This window comes from Maylandia zebra, linkage group LG22 (assembly GCF_041146795.1).
Source record: "Maylandia zebra isolate NMK-2024a linkage group LG22, Mzebra_GT3a, whole genome shotgun sequence".
NCBI classification, from domain to species: Eukaryota; Metazoa; Chordata; class Actinopteri; order Cichliformes; family Cichlidae; genus Maylandia; species Maylandia zebra.
In genome coordinates, this window is record NC_135187.1 from 29,520,413 (window position 1) to 29,539,144 (window position 18,732).

The 18,732-nt window shown below is 43.4% G+C and overlaps 1 long non-coding RNA gene across 1 annotated transcript in view; it reads right to left on the reverse strand.

Moving 5' to 3' along the window:
• Positions 1–18,732, reverse strand: part of LOC143414659 (uncharacterized) — a 188,373-nt gene that overhangs the window by 90,029 nt on the left and 79,612 nt on the right. The window lies entirely within an intron of this gene.

Genomic DNA, 18,732 nt, shown 5'->3' on the forward strand with positions numbered 1-18,732 from the left:
TGTGTAATAAGACCGGCTACCTCTTTAGACTACAAGTGGAATTGCGGCTTCCATCGCGAATGGCAGGAGAGTTCGGTTTCTTTCAATGAAAACAAACTTTCTCATGACATTTGTGGCCTTTAAACTAAGACAGAAAAAAGTTTCTTGCCTTGTGCATCACAGTTAGCCAACTCAAACTACTAACCTGTTCTTATACATAAAAGTAGAGACAGGAAACATGAGTTGTGTTTGGTCTGCAGGCTCTGCCTCATCTGAGGTACAGAGCTACTTCCTCCTTGTGGCGATGCCATCCAATTGCATCCTTATAACTTTAACTGAAAAGTGCAATACCACAACGCCTTTTACATCACTAAATATTTAAAACCAATTACAACTGTGACCATAGACTTGTAGGTGTCACACTTGCACATGCTTAGAGTGGCCAAGTGAGTGTTTTCTACACACAATGCTATACCATCTTCTGTCACCAGAGACCAATATTGAGTTAACACCCCTTAGCATGCCTAATCATAAACTGTTGGTTTTGGTGTATTGTAAGCACATGTTTATGTTTATAGGTTAGCAGGACTGTTTCGGAATGAACGGAATGTCATGCTGTCATCTTATCTTGTTTGCACATCATCATTGTACATGGGCTGACTGTTTTCCAAGCTGACTACCAAATTCACCAGATCTTAATTCCACTATCCACTGGTGGATTTGTATGTAAATAAGATTGTGAATAACCTTAAGTCTTCAGAGGACAGTTTAACTTTCTCTGTGTCTATTAAATATCTGTACCTAAAGTACTGATATATGCCAGGATACATTTTCTCTTCCCCCAATATTTTGATGGATTTGAACATTTACGTGTTATAAATTGCATACAAATTGTGACGGAGTTACATCGCCCTGGGCCCCAGACAGCTGACCTGGGTGCATACACACACACAACAACCATTAGATTCTACACTCGTCGCACTGGGTTAATGTGGCTGCGGCCAACATATTTTGCCACTTACCTTTAATAAAAAGCCGGTTGTGTAGACTCCCCGTGATCGTCAGTTACACGAGTAGTTGGGCAAGACGATGGTACGTCTGGGGGTCTGTTCTGGGGTTTAAATCGTGGGTTCGCGCACACTTGTAGAGTTACATGAACTGCATTATTTTTTGTTTGGGTTTTCTTTTATTATGAAATGCTGTAGGCTGCCTGAAAGTGGCTATAAATGTATTTGTGAATTATTGTAGAAATACAGCTGGAAATAAGCCGAGGAAAAAAGATTGTTTTGTGAAAAAAATGATGGAGGGATGACTGTTATGCCCAGTGGGAGGGGCAATGGGATATAAAGGCAGGCCACTAGGGCCTACCGAGGCAGTCAGTGAGATGTTACAGTGAGGTTAACATGTAAGCTGGCTCAGCCTCTTGCGTTCTGCACACAGATTTTTGTTTAGTGATGAATAAGTTAGTTGTTTATTTTCTTTGTAAATAATGCATCTGGGAGGCCAGCAGAATAAAGTATACACACTGAACGTTTCCTGACGATGCCTGCATTTTTTCAGGAGAAGTTTAGGAGAGGACCCCACGAAACAAATAATTACAACTTTTAATTTTAATAATAGGGTACGGTCACTTATTTAGAGTCCTCTTTATATTTATGAGACTTATGTTTCTGGAGTCACTGTTGACTGTCTACTAAACCGCTGAATCACTCACACACTGAAATATGCATATTGTACGCTTTAGTCAGTAGTTAATAGCTATTATTATGCAAGAAAAATAGTCTTAAACTGAAAAACTTTGTAACTAGCTGTTGGGTCTGCACCTCAGCAGGCCCTCTAGTTCAGACTTTATTCCCGTGAAGAAAGCAAGTGTTACGAAATCAGTTTCTATTTATTCCTCGGGCATCCAGAGACGGCACCAGACTCAGTAGTCATTTTAACAAAACCTTTATTCATCTTTATTCATCTTCATTTAAACATGCATCTTCTAGAAGGGGAGACAAGCAAGGCCGGTGTCCCTCTGCAAATCTTCCACTCCTTTGTTTGTTATAGTCAGCTTTATAGAAGCGACCCCATCATAAAACCCCCATGGTGTGCTGCAAACTCTGTGTGTCTGTGTGTGTATGCGCGAGAACGTGAGTGACTGTATGCGCGTACCTGTGTGTATGTGTGAGTGCACATGAGTGAGTGTGCATGTGGGTGTGTCGTAACAGTCAAAGCACTGTGTACAGTGGGGCAAAAAAGTATTTAGTCAGCCACCGATTGTGCAAGTTCCCCCACCTAAAATGATGACAGAGGTCAGTAATTTGCACCAGAGGTACATTTCAACTGTGAGAGACAGAATGTGAAAAAAAAATCCATGAATCCACATGGTAGGATTTGTAAAGAATTTATTCGTAAATTAGGGTGGAAAATAAGCATTTGGTCACCTCAAACAAGGAAAATCTCTGGCTCTCACAGACCTGTAACGTCTTCTGTAAGAAGCTTTTCTGTCCCCCACCCGTTACCTGTATGAATGGCACCTGTTTGAACCCATCATCTGTATAAAAGACACCTGTCCACAGCCTCAAACAGTCAGACTCCAAACTCCGCCATGGCCAAGACCAAAGAGCTTTCGAAGGACACCAGGAAAAGTATTGTAGACCTGCACCAGACTGGGAAGAGTGAATCTACAATAGGCAAGCAGCTTGGTGTGAAAAAATCAACTGTGGGAGCAATCATCAGAAAATGGAAGACATACAAGACCACTGATAATCTCCCTCGGGCTCCACGCAAGATCTCATCACGTGGGGTCAAAATGATCATGAGAACGGTGAGCAAAGATCCCAGAACCACACGGGGGGACCTGGTGAATGACCTGCAGAGAGCTGGGACCAAAGTAACAAAGGTCACCATCAGTAACACACTTCAACGGCAGGGAATCAAATCCCGCAGTGCCAGACGTGTTCCGCTGCTGAAGCCAGTGCATGTCCAGGCCCGTCTGAAGTTTGCCAGAGAGCACATGGATGATACAGCAGAGGATTGGGAGAATGTCATGTGGTCAGATGAAACCAAAGTAGAACTTTTTGGTATAAACTCAACTCGTCGTGTTTGGAGGAAGAAGAATACTGAGTTGCATCCCAAGAACACCATACCTACTGTGAAGCATGGGGGTGGAAACATCATGCTATGGGGCTGTTTTTCGGCCAAGGGGACAGGACGACTGATCCGTGTTAAGGACAGAATGAATGGGGCCATGTATCGTGAGATTTTGAGCCAAAACCTCCTTCCATCAGTGAGAACTTTGAAGATGAAACGAGGCTGGGTCTTCCGCCCGGGCAACAAAGGAGTGGCTCCGTAAGAAGCATTTGGAAGTCCTGGAGTGGCCTAGCCAGTCTCCAGACCTCAACCCCATAGAAAATCTGTGGCGGGAGTTGAAAGTCCATGTTGCTCGGCGACAGCCCCAAAACATCACTGGTCTCGAGAAGATCTGCATGGAGGAATGGGCCAAAATACCAGCTACTGTGTGTGCAAACCTGGTAAAGACCTATAGTAAACGTTTGACCTCTGTTATTGCCAACAAAGGTTATGTTACAAAGTATTGAGTTGTATTTTTGTTATTGACCAAATACTTATTTTCCACCCTGATTTACGAATAAATTCTTTACAAATCCTACCATGTGGATTCATGGATTTTTTTTTTCACATTCTGTCTCTCACAGTTGAAGTGTACCTCTGGTGCAAATTACTGACCTCTGTCATCATTTTAGGTGAGGGAAGTTGCACAATTGGTGGCTGACTAAATACTTTTTTGCCCCACTGTATGTGTCTCTGTGTATGTGACTTCCTGCCGGTCATAAAAGTAATCTCCTCACTCAATCTACACCAAATCCTTTAGACAACATACAAAACACAGTTAACATATTACAGACACTGAGACCCCCACTCTGCATCCACTGGGCCACTGGCCTCTTGTTGTCTTACATTTACAGATAGGGTGGAGACTCTCCTGCAAACCTACTTCTAAGTTTATAACAATTATGACCGTTTATTAGATTCAGGTTAAAGCATCAGCATCCACATCCCCCACTGTAGCTTCCTGTCTCCTTTTATGACAGGCAAACCCCCAGTGTCAATAAATTTCTTTCTCTCTACACAATTCCACACACTCTCAAGCCTACAGCTAAGCCAAACTAAAACACACAGAAATCCTTCCCTATTCCTCTGATATACTGCTGGACCCTCTCATCTAAGCAAGTTTAGCACATTGTATTCTAATAATTGTTTTCTTGTACTCACACAAGACAGAACAGCGATCAGTTTTCACATGCTAGCATGGACCGCTCGACAGCATTTCTGCCCTCCATGCCAAACAAGTCCAAAGAACCAGCACCCCCTGCAGCCTTTTATTGTGTGACACACAGTTTACACAAACACCCATTGTAAAACCCCCTGTGGTGTGTCAGGCACTTTATATGTGTGTGTATGTATGTGTGTGTGTGTGTATGTGAGTGAGTGAGTGTGTGTGGATGGGGGTGCATTTGTGTGACTTCCTGCTGATCACAAAGGGTCATTTCCCCTCACCCCTGCCTTTTTAACCGTCTCACCATACACATAAAGGCCAGGAAGTCACACTTCTTACATAGAATGTGCCTGCAGTTACACTATAGCCCCCCTCACCATTCAACAAGCTAGGGAGGACAATAGAAACAAAAGAATGTCTCTGAGCATACAGTTTAAGGCAAGGCTTACAAATTTAAGTACAATAATGGCAACATTTAATAATTTCAACCTAACACTAGTATGAGTCATACTGGTCACAAGTGTTGGTCAAGTTACTTGAAAATCAGTAACTAATTACTGATTACTTCCCCAAAAAAGTAATCCCGTTACTTTACTGATTACTTATTTTCAAAAGTAATTAATTACTTAGTTACTTAGTTACTTTTTAAAAACACGATTTACAACCTGAAGAGGTGATAAAGTGATAGATCTTTCAGCCCAATTCTACTTTTTTTACATAATCCATCATACAAAATGTAATCAAATGGAAAAGTCTCTTTTCTAACTTGTTTTATCAGTTTTAATCTTTTAACTTTATGCATCCGGCAAAAAGTTAATTATATGCAACATTCTCTGACTTGAATAAGTTAGTTTAACATTTAAACCTATTTTCTGCACATTCCAGCACATAAAAAAAAAAAAAATTGTGTTTACACTCACTCTTTCAAATAGATGCAAGTAAAACACAGCAGAAAATAAATAAAGTCAAAGACTCAGCGGTCCTGTTGCTCTATTTTCACCTGTAAAGCAGGACTAGGGTAGGCGGAGGTTTACCCTGGTGCAGGTGTGCCGCGGTCAGTTGAAGAATCCGCGGGTTTCTCTGTGAGTTTCCCATTACGTCGTTGTGCACTCGGTGCTTGCTTGGAAGTTTAGGGGGTTTTTTCGCTGTAAAAAGAAGTTTTCTTCCCACGCACGATGGACGCTAATGTTTTTGTCACTTTTTATGGAATCAAACTCAAAGTAAGGTCAGTACTTCCACGCTTTCAACGCTGCACGCTCATACTCTCTCCCACAATTGATACGTGATCCATTGTTGATCTGCACACAGCTGTTGTCACTAACGGCGCACTCGCTTCCGTCACTGTCATGAGACATTCTCGCAAAAAATCACGGTTTTAGTAACGCAGTAATGCAGTGTTCCTACGGGAAAGTAACGGTAATCTAATTACCGTTTTTGCAATAGTAATCCCTTACTTTACTCGTTACTTGAAAAAGTAATCAGATTACAGTAACGCGTTACTGCCCATCTCTGCTGGTCACAAAATAAAGTACAAATCTAGGACTAATTTAACACATTATTACGAGTCCTTTCCTCTGTAGCTTTGACAGTTAATGCGTTGGCAACTTTAAAATGCATCCACACCTTCTCTGTCAATATTCCTTTCAACTAATCTGATGCCTCAGCAGCTGGTGATTGCAAAAACATTGACTTATCTAAGTGATTTATATCTAAGTAACATAGTAGAAATAGCACAAATAATACCCCAAAATTCCTTGAAACATAAAAATATGAATTTTACAAGAGAGAACTAACATGCCAATTAGGCCTATTCAAGAATCAACTTTCATTGCCATCATGGAAAGAGGCAAGGCAAGGCAAGGCAAGTTTATTTGTATAGCACAATTCAACAACAAGGTGATTCAAAGTGCTTTACAGAGACATTAGAAACAAGAACAAATAAAAAGCATGATTTAAAATTGATTAAAACAAGCAAATAAACTAACTAACTAATTAATAAACAAACAAACAAACAACAGTATATAAAATCAAAACAGATAAAATCAGAACAGTAGATAAAATCAGTAGTTAAATGTAAGTTTTGAAATTTAAGCTTAAAGTGTGGATTTGGTGCTTTATTCAAATGCAGCTGAGAACAGGTGAGTCTTCAACCTGGATTTAAATAAACTGAGTGTTTCAGCTGATCTGAGGCTTTCTGGGAGTTTGTTCCAGATATAAGGAGCATAAAAGCTGAATGCAGCTTCTCCGTGTCTGGTTCTGACTCTGAGAACTGATAAAAGACCGGATCCAGATGACCTGAGGGATCTGGATGGTTCATACTGGGTCAGGAGGTCATTGATGTATTTTGGTCCTAAACCATTCAGAGCTTTATAGGCCAGCATCAGAACTTTAAAGTCTATCCTCTGACGGACAGGCAGCCAGTGTAAGGACCTGAGAGCTGGACTGATGTGGTCCACTTTTTTGGTCTTAGTGAGGACTCGAGCAGCAGAGTTCTGAATGAGCTGTAGTTGTCTGACTGATTTTTTAGGTAGACCTGTAAAGATGCTGTTACAGTAATCAAGCCTACTAAAGATGAATGCATGGACTAGTTTTTCCAGGTCCTGTTGAGACATCAGATCTTTTATCCTTGATATATTCTTGAGGTGATAGTAAGCTGACTTTGTTATTGTCTTAATGTGTTTTTCTAAGTTTAGGTCTGCATCCATCACTACACCCAAATTTCTCGCCTGGTTTGTGGTTTTTAGATGTATAGATTGAAGTTCTCTGGTGACCTGTAATCGTTTTTCTTTGGCGCCAAAGACTATTACCTCAGTTTTGTTTTTGTTTAGCTGGAGAAAATTGTGGCACAACCAGTCATTGATTTCCTCAATGCATTTACCAAGAGCCTGTACAGGGCCTCGGTCTCCTGGTGACATTGTGATATATATTTGTGTGTCATCTGCATAGCTGTGATAGTTTATTTTGTTGTTGTTTATAATCTGTGCCAGTGGGAGCATGTAGATGTTAAACAGAAGGGGTCCCAAGATGGAACCTTGGGGAACTCCACATGTGATACTTGTCTGCTCAGATGTGAAGTTACCTATTGATACAAAGTATTTCCTGTTTTCTACGTATGTTTTGAACCAGTTTAGTACAGTTCCTGAAAGACCTGTCCAGTTCTCCAGTCGTTTGAGTAATATGTTGTGGTCAACTGTATCAAATGCTGCACTGAGATCCAGTAAAACTAGGACTGACATTTTTCCACTGTCTGTATTCAGACATATGTCATTAAACACTTTGGTCAGATCGGTTTCAGTGCTGTGGTTCTGTCTAAAACCTGACTGGAAGGCATCGTAGCAATTATTCTGTTTTAAGAAGTAACTGAGCTGTTGAGAAACTGCTTTTTCAATGATCTTACTTAAAAACGGGAGATTTGAGATCGGCCTGTAGTTGTTCATTTGTGTCTTGTCAAGATTGTCCTTTTTCAGTATAGGTTTGATTACAGCAGTTTTTAGTGATTCTGGAAACACACCTGATAATAAAGAAAAGTTGACGATCTGTAACAGGTCTGACTCTAAAGTCTTTGAGACCTTTTTGAAAAAACTTGTTGGCAGGACATCTAAACAGCAGGAGGAGGAGTTCAGTTGACCTAAGATGTCCTCCAGGTCTTTGCTGTTAATAGGTTGAAACTGTTTCATGGTGTTTAAACAGTTTTTTGGTGGACACAGTACATATCCTGGATCTGCTGTTGATGTACCAATTGCTTGTTTAATTTTTTGGATTTTTTCAGTGAAGAATTTGGCAAAGTCATTGCAGGCCATGGTCGAATGAAGTTCAGCTGCCACTGACACAGGGGGGTTTGTTAGCCTGTCAACTGTAGAAAATAAGACCCGAGCATTATGGCTGTTTTTAGTGATGATGTCAGAGAAGTAGGACCTCCTTGCATTCCTCAGTTGTAAATTATAATTGTGAAGTTAGAGAACAGGCATCAGCTAACATATTATCAGCAAAGATCATAATGTGTGTTTTAATGCAAAAGTTTTACATAACACTTCTGTTTTGTAAATATTAAATAACTACTTCCCAATGTTTCATTCTCCATCCACCCGTCCATTTTCTTCCGCTTATCCGGAGCCGGGTCGCGGGGGCAGCAGCCCAAGCAGAGAAGCCCAGACCTCCCTCTCCCCAGACACCTCCTCCAGCTTATCCGGGGGAATACCATGGCATTCCCAGGGCAGCCTCCATTATGTCCTGCCCCGGGGGCCTCCTCCCGGTGGGACATGCCCGGAAAAACTTGCCTAGGAGGCATCCTTGTCAGATGCCCGAACCCCTCTTAACTGGCTCGTTTTGATGTGGAGGAGCAGCGGCTCTACTCTGAGCCCCTCCCGAATGGCCGAACTTCTCACCCTATCTCTAAGGGTGAGAAGTCCCCTATGAAGAGACCATCGAGGGAACAGTTCAGCCTGCCCGGGATAGGGTGCCCGAGGGCAAGCATCTGGTGGCCGGGCGTTAGTCCATGGGGCCCGGCCAGGCACAGCCCGAAAAAGGGACATAGGCCCACCACCCACAGGAGGCACCAAAGGGGTCAGGTGCAATGTGAGTCGGGCGGCGGCCAGGAGCAATGGTCCTGGCGGACCGATTCCCAGCTATCAAGACTGTTTCATTCTATTTAGTAATTATAACAATGGTTCTTTCACTTGCAAAAAACAAATAAGAAAAATATAAAAAATATAATACTATTTTATTTTTGGGTCTTGTTCACAAGTGAAGGTAGATCGACCGACAAATTGGTGCTGCGGCTGCAGTGATGCAGACGCTGTACTGGTCCGTCATGGTAAAGAGAGAGCTGAGTGTAAAAGCAAAGCTTTGAATTTACCAGTTACCCTACCCTCAAGCTAGAGGAGGTGGCCCAAATGTTTAAATAATAGATTCCATTAATAAAGCATGTAAGGGAAAAAAATAACACAATGTCACAGACTCCAGGCACAGAGACATCCATAAAGACAAGTGATGAGGGATGAGGACTGCGGGATGAGAACAAAATAATAATAATAATAATAATAATGGATTTATATAGCGCTTTTCAAGGCACCCAAAGCGCTTTACAATTCCACTATTCATTCACTCTCACATTCATTCACTCTCACATTCATACACTGGTGAAGGCAGCTACAGATGTAGCCACAGCTGCCCTGGGGCAGACTGACAGAAGCGAGGCTGCCATATCGCGCCATCGGCCCCTCTGGCCATCACCAGTAGGCGGTAGGGTAAAGTGTCTTGCCCAAGAACACAACGACCAGGACAGAGAGCCCGGGGATCAAACCGGCGACCTTCCGGTTACAGATACGCTTCCCAACCCCCTGAGCCACGGTCGCCCCAATAAAAAAAACACACAAGACACACAAGGTTAGAATAAATACCACAAGTTTCACTGAAGGCCTAATCACTGTGAGTTGAAAAAATAAAAGATCACAGTGACATCAGTGGCAGAGAAGTATTAATGAGGATATGCTATTGTAGTTCTTTTGGCAGGATCTGGTGGCTTTGTGGAGACAACTTACGCTGGTTTTAGTAACCTCATTGAATCATCAGCACTGTTTTTTGCAAATCAAACCCAGTTTGTGCTGCAAACTGGGTTTGATGAACATTATTAAGTGATAAGAACAAGTAATCTGATGTCCTGTAATCATTATGACGCTATAATTTGAGATACAATAAATAAAATACATTTTTGTATAAAGTATCGGTATCGGATCAGTATCGTCGATACCACCATGAATATTATTTGGTATTGGATCGGAAAGGAAATCAGTGGTATCGCACATCACTACTTTAGACCATGTTTATTCCAACTTGGCTGGAGCTTACAAAGAAACACCCCTCCCCCACATTGGACAATCATCTCTCCCTGTTCCTCACACCTCTGTATTTACCACTCATCCAACGTGTGAAACTTAGGACAATTAAAGTGTGGCCAGAGGGGACAGACGCAGTTCTCCAGAACAGATTTAAAAACACAGACTGGAATATGTTCACCCACACAGACCTGGACCAGTACGCCTCATCTGTACTGGATTACATTCTGTCATGGTCCCTGTGCCTCACCAGCTGATTCTGTATTAGGCAACATGTTCTCTCTCTCTCTCTCTCTCTCTCTCTCTCTCTCTCTCTCTCTCTCTCTCTCTCTCCTGCCGGGGCGATGCTCATTATGGGCTCCCGCCCCTGGCCCACGCACCTGCTGCCGATCGGGATAATCACAAGGCCGATTTAAGACAGCAGCACTGTGTCACTCGTCGCTGGATCGTTGAGTTATCAGCGTCAGTCGCTCAGTAGATTGTAAATAAGGATCTGTGAGTTCGTTCCGTCTGTTCGCCTCTAACTATAATCTCTGTGTACAGATCTATCCCGGACCTTTCCCTGCCTGCCTGTCATCCCGTGGACGAGTGAGTGGATGGTGTTTCCCCAGTGTGGGGAGTGAAGAGAGAGAGCCTTTGGAGGACGTCAGATTCCCGTCTTTTCCCTCACATACCCCGGAACCCTGGACCCCCCTCCCCTCCCTCCAGCACTTTGTAAATAGCATCACCTGGTGTCGTTGTGTAAATAAAATCTGTAAATCCTGTAAGGAGTCCCGGTCTGCGCCTGAGTCCGTTAACTGAAACCTGACACATTCACTCTGGTGGCTGTAGCTCAGGTGGCAGAGCAGGTCAGCCACTAATCAGAAGGTCGGTGGTTCGATCCCAGGCTGCATCCTGGCTGCATGCCAAATATCCTTGGGCAAGATACTAACCCCATGTTTGCCTACTGGTGGTGGTCAGAGGGCCCGGTGGCGCCTGTGTCCGGCAGCCTCGCCTCTGTCAGTGCGCCCCAGGGCAGCTGTGGCTACAATGTAGCTTGCCATCGCCAGTGTGTGAATGTGTGTGTGAATGGGTGAATGACTGAATGTAGTGTAAAGCGCTTTGGGGTCCTATGGACTAGAAAAGCGCTATACAAATGCAGGCCATTTACATCTCCAAAACCACAGACAGTGTCACCACCCAGAAACGGATCACTATGTACCCCAACCAGAAGCCTTGGATGAACCGGGATGTTCGTCTCCTCCTGAAGGCCCGCAACACCGCCTTTAGGTCAGGAGATGCACACGCCTACAGTACAGCCAGGGCTAATCTAAAGAAGGGTATCAAAAAAGCCAAACACCACTACAAAAAGAAGGTAGAAGAACACTTCTCCAACTCCAACCCCCGACGCATGTGGCAAGGACTCCAGACCATTACAGACTACAGGACCACCAAACCCTCCTCCGCATCCTCTGATGTCTCCTTCCTCAACGAGCTCAACAACTTTTATGCTCGTTTTGAGCGAGGGAACCCCACAACCCACAAAGCAGACGTGATGCCAGACCACCAACCTCTGACTCTCTCCCCCACCGATGTAGGAGCGGTGCTGAGCAGGATCAATGTCCACAAGGCTGCAGGCCCTGATGGCATCCCTGGGCGTGTTCTCAGAGCGTGGTCTGGGGAGCTTGCAGGAGAGCTCACAGACATATTCAATCTGTCTTTGGCCCATGCTGTGGTACCGGCCTGCTGTGGTTCCGGCCCAATGGTCCCGATACCCAAAAACTCCAACCCATCTAGCCTCAATGACTACCGCCCAGTAGCACTCACCCCCATCATCACTAAGTGCTTAGAGCAGCTGGTCCTAGCACACAAATCCTGTCTCCCCCCCCACCCTGGACCCCCACCAATTTGCATACCGCCAGAACAGGAGCACAGAGGATGCAGACTCCATCGCACTGCACTCTGTCCTCTCACACCTGGACAACAACAACACCTATGCCAGAATGCTGTTTATAGACTTCAGTTCAGCATTCAATCCAATCCTCCCCTCACAACTCATCAGGAAACTGACAGACCTGGGCATCAGTTCCCTCATGTGCAAATGGTTACTGGACTTCCTGACCAACCGCCCCCAACATGTCCGGCTGGATAACCACTGCTCATCTACAATCACGATGAACAAGGCTGTGTGATGAGCCCTTTCCTCTACTCCTTCTTCACCCACGACTGCAGACCTGCCGATGGTTCTAACACCATCATTAAGTTTGCAGACGACACCGCAGTGATTGGCCTCATCAGTGACAACGATGAGGCCGCCTACGGGGAGGAGGTGGATCGTCTGGCTGAGTGGTGCAACACAAACAACCTGCTGCTTAACACCGAGAAGACCAAGGAGCTCATCGTGGACTACAGGAGGAATGCTGACCCACATCCACCCATCCACATTAAGGGGACGGCTGTGGAGCATGTGAGCAGCTTCAAGTTCCTGGGTGTCCACATCTCCGAGGATCTCATCTGGACGACCAACTTCTCCAAGCTGGTCAAGAAGGCTCACCAGCGCCTCTTCTTCTTGAGGACTCTGAGGAAGAACCACCTGTCCTCAGACATTCTGGTGAACTTCTATCGCTGCACCATCGAGAGCATCCTGACCAACTGCATAACAGTCTGGTACGGGAACTGCTCTGCCTCGGACCGGAAGGCGTTGCAGAGGGTCGTGAAAACTTCCCAGCGCATCGCCGGAGCACCACTTCCTGCCATAAAGGACATCAACAGGAAGCGGTGTCTGAAAAGGGCTGGGAAAATCACCCATCACATGGACTCGTCACCCTCCTGCCCTCTGGGAGGCGCTACAGGAGCCTCCGGACTAAGACCACCAGGTACCGAAACAGCGGCTGTATCCCAATTCAGGGTCTGCAGCCTTAAAGGCTGCATTTTAAGGCCGATTACGTCACAGTGGCGCGCCGTAGGCTGTCCCAATTCAAAGGGTGCTCGAAATGCGGCCCTCAAATGCGTCCTTCATTTCCCTGAATTTTAAGGCTGTGGCAGTGTAGACTTCGTGGCCCAACATATCCCACAATTCATAGCGCGGCAGTCGGTGTGGATAATTTTGCCGCAGACGGCAGAAGCGGAGCGGCCGAAGAGTAAACTGTTAAAAGTAAGTACTGAATATTATGTCACTTATTTCTGTGCAAATGTTTAATAATGAGGAGCATTAAAACATTGCTGTTGGCCACATGTCGACAAACTTATTTGCCATTAGCGATGTTTGTACGTTCAGGTTTTACTTACTTTTAAAGCCTTTAAAATATAATAATACAATAGTTGACTTTAATCTTACAGAGAATGAGATGATTTTGTGGATAATTAAAGTCAGGCATATATCCACAAACACAACAAGCTGAAAGTCAGTGATGCTGCTCGGTTTGCAGTCCTGAATATCACGGCACAAGCAGGAGTCACTGCACTGTTAATGTTAGCTATGTTATATTGCTGCCTCTGTTCGGTGGTGTCGAGCCAAACGGACTTCAACATGTGTTTGAACGAGCTGACAATCACAGGAGTCACACATGTGTCCACTGTACCAGCTGGGAACTCTTCTTGTTGAGCACTCGTAATAACACAAACACTAAATCCTCCTTCTCTTGTGCTGTCTTGTAGCAGTGTATACACCTGAGACTGTCACCTGTCTGTCTGTCCTGCACTCTCTCTCTCTGTTTCTTTGTCTGTGATTGTGTAATAAAAGTATGAACATGTATTTATAAGTTACACTTGTGTTTGAATCCTGCAGCTTATCACACATTTGATTTCCATGTGTGACAACTGCAAGTGTCCAGAGTGAGGACAGACTGAGGGACCCACTGCTGCACATCATCTGTGAGGCTTTGCACCCCTGATGATCCACCAGGACAAACTCAGCAGTGTGTGAGGAAGAGGAGGAGGAAGAGCCAGCAGCAGCTGACAGATGGAGAGAATAGACAGACTGTTCCCTGTTTGTGAAGGACTGCTAGAAAAGTTTAACATAACTAATTGTCTGTCCTGAATCAGTCTTATTAGGTAATGTTCAAATAATTTTATCATCCCAGTGTTTTCAGTGTGGGAGAAAGTACTCAGGGCCTTCAAGTTACACACTATGAAAGGCAGCAACAAGTAGGGATGGGTACCGGTGTCTGGTGCCATCATGGCACTGGTTCTGACATAAACGGTAGTAACCAGACCGAAAAGCAGCGCACATTTCGGTGCTTTTTTTTCCTGAGCTGTGATACACTTCTAGCCAATCATTTTACGTTTCCGAAGATAGTAGGCGGGCCCAGGTACGTACGTTCTTTTAGAGCAGAGCTACAGATTAAAAATGTCCAAGGCGAAGCGGTCAAAAGTCTGGCTGTACTTCACAGCAAAATATGCAAACTCAGCAGCCTGCAACAAGTGCTTTAAGCTGATACTGTGATACTGTCAAAGGAGGTAACACCTCGAATCCGATGAAACACCTGGCGACGCATAGCGTTTTTTTTTTTTAAAGCCGAAAAATGCGCCGTATTTGATAGCTTGCTGCGAGAGCTCACACCGAGCACATATACTGCGGGTGGGTTGCCTGTTATGCAACATCCCCCAAAAACACGAAGAGGAGAGTCCTGGCCCCTAGCCCTGCCAGTGTAGCAGAAATGATGACAGATGATGATGGCAGCAGCCGTTCGTCTCTGCGTGAGTAGCTTAATGTTGTTCGTGTGTAATTTACGTTGAGTAGGCTAACCACGTTATTACATTAATGCATGTAGGCTGAACTAGCAAACATCATCATAGCTACATGCGGCTGTCCTCTTGTTTGATGGCAGATACTCCCTTCACCCTGGCCAAAAAGGCTAAAAAGACCAAAGAAAAAGTGGAAAACAGTTAAACATGAGAGGTTTAGGACAAAGTTTGTGTTTTTTCCATTGTTTAAGCACTGCTTCCAGCCAAGAGTGATACCATATATGCCCCATAGCTGCAGAAAAGGCTAACATTGTTATCTTTTTACAAAAAACAGCTGAACATGAGAGGTTTTTCGACAAATTTTGTGTTCTCCATTCTTTAAGCACCGGTTTAAGCACCGTTTAAGCACCGGCACCGTTTCAAAAGTACCGATTTGGCACCGGTATCGGATAAAACCTAAATGATACCCATCCCTAGCAACAAGTTTAATGTTCAGAAACCTAAAGTATGTATCAGCAGCAGAATGGAGCTAAAAATAAATCAAATCAAATCAAAATTTATTTATATTGCACATATTAAAACAACAGTGTTGACCATAGCACATGTGATGTGACAATAGAAGTGATTTGATTTGAGAGTTCAAACTCACTGCTGTAATAACTAATAATGATTAATATAATAACTATAATATTGGCCATATCATATTTACACTGACTTTAGTCTCATGAACAACATTAACTATTTGTTATTTACTAGCTAATCTTATATGACTGTTCAAGGCAAGGCAAGGCAAGTTTATTTGTATAGCACAATTCAACAACAAGGTGATTCAAAGTGCTTTACAGAGACATTAGAAACAAAAACAAATAAAAAGCATGATTTAAAATTGATTAAAACAAGCAAACAAAAACAAACAAACAAACAAAACAGTATATAAAATCAAAACAGATAAAATCAGAACAATAGATAAAATCAGTAGTTAAAATGTTAGTTTTGAAATTTAAGCTTAAAAGTGTGGATTTGGTGCTTTATTCAAATGCAGCTGAGAACAGGTGAGTCTTCAACCTGGATTTAAACAAACTGAGTGTTTCAGCTGATCTGAGGCTTTCTGGGAGTTTGTTCCAGATATAAGGAGCATAAAAGCTGAATGCAGCTTCTCCGTGTCTGGTTCTGACTCTGGGAACTGTTAACCCTTTAAAGCCAGTCAGAGCGGGCACGCTCTGTTTTGTGTAACTATTTTTAAATCCCGGTAGCTCTGCAACCACGTAAGCTAGCGCAATAATTTTTTTTGCATATGAAACTGGAGGAGTTGTACTTACATCTTATGCCATCAGCTTGTCCTAGGTTACAGTTTCCTTCCACATATAGCTTTGCAAAAACTGCATAAAAAGCGCTTGCAGCAACAAAAACACAATATTCCAGAAACACGCTTTGCCGATCCGATCAGCTGTTCATAACACTTCCTACGTTGGAATAGACGTCAGCGCGAACTTTTGCATGTCCGCCATGACCTGCCCGAAACCGGAAGTGACGTCATTTTGCGGAAATTTGTAAATTTTGTAAATTTTTTGTAGTAAACTGTAAATTGTAAATATTGTAAAACTTTTCTTCTGTCATTTAATGGTCGGGCATTGTACAGCTACAAGCATTTCACCCCCATGTCATACTGTGTATGACATACTGTGTATACTGTGTGTGACAAATAAAATTTGAATTAGAATTTTGAATTTGAATTTGAAATGTAGTTTTTTTTTACCATCAGGGCCTCATGAGCCTATTCTGGTGTTTTTAAAAGTTTTCTTTGACTTTATGCCTTTCTGTGTCGTTTCTGGGATGCTTAGGACTCATATTGCACTGCTGGAAATAGTTTATTTTGATGCATATGCTGCTTTTTTGCAAATTTGCAGTATAATATTTATTTTCGTTTTTCCTGCAGTATATAAAAATTGGTGTATTTCAAAAATAAAACTATGAAGACACTCAAAATAAATTTCCTGTGGTGGGAAACTATTCTGTGCAACTTTTTTGTATTTACAGTTTTGAGGGATAAGCCTCTTAAATTTCTCTAACTAGAAATATATGTTAAAAAAACAAAAGCGATTTTCAATTTTTTGGTAGTTTATTGCACTTTTTTGCAATTTATGTAATTACTATGCACTTAATGCAGACATATTATTAACATCTGGGCTATAATGGTTGTATTGATGTATAGCAACTTGAAATGCTCCCAAAAATGGCACTACAACATAAGCTCTGGCGGACTTGGTTCTATGGTAGGTCTTAAAGGGTTAAAAGACTGGATCCAGATGACCTGAGGGATCTGGAAGGTTCATACTGGGTCAGGAGGTCACTGATGTATTTTGGTCCTAAACCATTCAGAGCTTTATAGACCAGCATCAGAACTTTAAAGTCTATCCTAGCCAGTGTAAAGACCTCAGAGCTGGACTGATGTGGTCCACTTTTTTGGTCTTAGTGAGGACTCGAGCAGCAGAGTTCTGAATGAGCTGTAGTTGTCTGACTGATTTTTTAGGTAGACCTGTAAAGATGCTGTTACAGCAATCAAGCCTACTAAAGATGAATGCATGGACTAGTTTTTTCAGGTCCTGTTGAGACATCAGATCTTTTATCCTTGATATATTCTTGAGGTGATAGTAAGCTGATTTTGTTATTGTCTTAATGTGTTTTTCTAAGTTTAGGTCTGCATCCATCACTACACCCAAATTTCTCGCCTGGTTTGTGGTTTTTAGGTGTATAGATTGAAGTTCTCTGGTGACCTGTAATCGTTTTTCTTTGGCGCCAAAGACTATTACCTCAGTTTTGTTTTTGTTTAGCTGGAGAAAATTGTCGCACAACCAGTCATTAATTTCCTCAATGCATTTACCAAGAGCCTGTACAGGGCCTTGGTCTCCTGGTGACATTGTGATATATACTTGTGTGTCATCTGCATAGCTGTGGTAGTTTATTTTGTTGTTCTTTATAATCTGTGCCAGTGGGAGCATGTAAATGTTAAACAGAGGGGGTCCCAAGATGGAACCTTGGGGAACTCCACATGTGATACTTGTCTGCTCAGATGTGAAGTTACCTATTGATACAAAGTATTTCCTGTTTTCTAAGTATGCTTTGAACCAGTTTAGTACAGTTCCTGAAAGACCTGCCCAGTTCTCCAGTCGTTTGAGTAATATGTTGTGGTCAACTGTATCAAATGCTGCACTGAGATCCAGTAAAACTAAGACTGACATTTTTCCACTGTCTGTATCCGGTTGTTCAGTGATGACGCGACGAATCCTACTTCCGGGCCTAAAGTAGCCTGCGTTTAATATGGCTTTTGTGTTGTTAACATGTTTAATGTTAAGTATTTTCTTCTATTTGATCTCAAAAAGCTCCTAAAACAGTCAGTGATCACTGTTGACCTCCCTCGGCTTTTATTACCGCTAATCATTTATTTAAGCTCAGTTTTTAAAACCTTAGGATGTAACTACAGCCCAGCCCATGCAGCAGTATATGAATGACTAACCTCATATTCCATCCATCCATCCATCTTTATCCGCTTTATCCGAGGCCGGGTCGCGGGGGCAGCAGCCTAAGCAAGGAGGCCCAGACCTCCCTCTCCCCAGCCACCTCCTCCAGCTTATCCGGGGAAACACCAAGGCGTTCCCAGGCCAGCCGAGAGATATAATCTCTCCAGCGTGTCCTGGGTCTGCCCCGGGGCCTCCTCCCGGTGGGATATGCCTGGAACACCTCACCCAGGAGGCGCCCAGGGGGCATCCTTGTCAGATGCCCGAACCACTTCAGGTGGCTCCTTTCGATGTGGAGCAGCAGCTGCTCTACTCTGAGCCCCTCCCGGATGGCCGAACTTCTCACCCTATCTCTAAGGGAGAGGCCAGCCACCCTTCGGAGGAAGCTCATTTCTGCCGCTTGTATCCGCGATCTCGTTCTGTCGGTCACTACCCACAGCTCGTGGCCATAGGTGAG